Genomic DNA, 2,707 nt, shown 5'->3' with positions numbered 1-2,707 from the left:
TGCAGCAGAAAGAAAGAAGGAGCTCCTACCCTTTGCAAAAGTATGGATGGAACTGGAAAGCATTATATTAAGAAAAATAATCCAGGCTTTGAAAGACAAATACCATATGATCTCACCTTTGATAGGAACCTAATCAACAGAAGAAATGAACAAGCAAAATATAACCAAAGACACTGAAATAGAGAGTGGGCTCACAGTGACCAGAGAGGAGAGAGGAGGGAATTTCAGGGGGAAAGGGAAAGGGTTTTCAGGAATATGTATGGGGGACACATGGAGAAAAGCAAGGGGAGGTGGAAATGGGAGGGAGGTGGGGAGTGCTCTGGAGGTGGGCTGGGATGGGAGTAAAAGGCAGAAAACTGCACTTGAACAACAATTAAACAAAACAAAACAAAATCCCTTTGACAATAATCGCCATTTGTTTGCCTGCTTTCTTCCTAGGAAGCTATTATGAAACTTTAAAATTTTGGAATTCTTAATTTCTGCACTAGGTTGGTAAGTCTCCTTCATTAACACCACCAATACCCAAGCTTGAGGTATCTTCAGCTCAGGAAAACTACGTATTTTGCAATCCTATTCTCTATTTCCTTTATTCTTTTCCTACAATTCTTCTTACATGGATTGTCTGACTTCTAGTGCTATCATAATGTTTTTATGTACATATCTTTTGCCAGTGTATTATGAGATAATCTGTTGTCTCCATATACAAAGTGAAAGATCATCTTTGACTATGTTTACCCCTATAGGCTATTCAAGATTTGTTTATTGATACTTAGCTTGCAATGTGGTGAGGTGAAAACTAGCTTTTAGAGGTAAACAAGGGGGAAAAAGATAATAGAATGATCTAAAAATGATGTTCCCTGGGGGACCATGTTTGAGTTCAATTAGTAGATGACAATTCAGCCAAAGAAATAACTGCACCAGGGAAAAACCTGTCTGGTAAGGAGTGTGGTAGAGACATGAGAGGGCTGGCTGGGCACCCATAGGTGGCAGCACTAGAGGGATAATTGAGCCACCTGTTGGATCCCCCTAAGAAGAATGGGGTCTAAACCCTAAGCTAGAATTCCCAGCCTAGAGCTCCAGAGCCCAAAAAGTACACAGATAACCAGTGGCAAGGAGTGGCAGGGTTTCAGAGACAGACAACTAGAGACACAACAGCCATTTAAAGGGCCAAGGTACACATTTCATTTGCAGCCCCTTACCCTGTGCTTTGGCATAGGCAGAAGCAGAGTGAGCTGGTGATGCCTGGCAAGAGACTAGATACTGAAGCTTTGGGGAGAGAACTGAGAGAGTAGATGCCTGGGTCCTGGTGCTGAGTCATACCCTAGACAGCAGCAGCCATCATGCTCAGGCAGACCACTACCCTCCAAGCAGCAGCAGCCTGAGAGGAAATAACAGTCTGACTGCAGGAGGGATTTGCCCCCACACTATGGTGCTTAAGACTGATTGCTGAGTGAATGGTGACTAGATTGACAACTGAAGGAGACAGCCACAGACATTAGATACCTAGAAGTCTTGAATAGGCTGCCTAAGGTCATATGGGATCAACATTTGAATCACCAGAAGTAGATCTAGAAAGAAAAAGCAGTGGTAAATACAAGAGGTTACTGACAAAATCCACTGTGATTGTCTTTTTCATGATTTGTGATATTTTCTTTCCTCCATAGCTTTTAAACATTCATTTCTTGTCCAGCAAGTTTGTAAATATTAAGTCACTAGATTTTATACTATAGTGTATTTCAATTCACATATTTTTGCCTCTCCCTGCTCTCACCCCATATTACCTTCCTCTTTCCTCACATTATTTTAATTTCAAATTTTGTTTTCTCTCTTGCTACAACTTGTTTCCATTCCACACTCTTACTATTTCTCCTCCATCCAGACAGACAAAACCAATTTTCTTGTCAAGGGTCATCTCACATCCTTTTTCCCTGCTCTTAAAATACCAGCATTCTCTCTGCACCTTTAGCAATGTTTGCTAGTTGGTTGTGCGTAGGATAGTTGTTGCATTTTTTCCCAACTTTATCTCTAGAGCTTCATGAATTTTGTATTTCAAATATTGAAATTTACTGGTACTCTCTCCTCCTCTTTTTTTGTCTCAAATTTTAATTTTGCTGTCTTAGCTTGTTTTTCTTTTTTGTCTTTCTATTTCTCTTTCATCCTGATCTTTTATTTTTCTTTATTCTCCTTTTTCTTTTTCCAAAATTTTCCCAAATTTTAATTTTCTCCCTCTATTAGCTTAGTTTTTGTTCCTTACTTTTAGTATTCCCTTTCCCTCTATCATTTCAAAATCACTTCCCATTCCTTTAAATATTTCTTAGACTTTCCTTTGTTTCCTTTTCCTTCTTATTCCCATATCACCTATATTAATTTTAGCTTGTTTGTTGTTGATAGTACTGTGGTGGATCTTTCTCTCCAATTTGGCTCTTGTAGTTTATTAATTATTTACTATTTTCCTTCCAATTTCTTACTCTCTCACTTCATTGTGTTTTATATTATTTTAATTTCTGTTTAAACATAATACAATACACTTCCTTTCTCATACTCCATTCCACATTCTTCATTCTATTTTTTATTCATGATGTAAATTTTACCTTCTCTTTCCATTGTTCCAACTTCCCACTCTTATTAGTGTTCTACCCTCTACACTCTCAAAATCATTTTTCTATCAGTAGGTTATCTCATATCCACTCTCTTCTCTTATAATAGT

Source organism: Phyllostomus hastatus, unplaced genomic scaffold (assembly GCF_019186645.2).
Source record: "Phyllostomus hastatus isolate PE091 unplaced genomic scaffold, TTU_PhHast_1.1 phas_contig_267, whole genome shotgun sequence".
NCBI lineage: Eukaryota > Metazoa > Chordata > Mammalia > Chiroptera > Phyllostomidae > Phyllostomus > Phyllostomus hastatus.
This window is presented reverse-complemented; position numbering follows the sequence as displayed.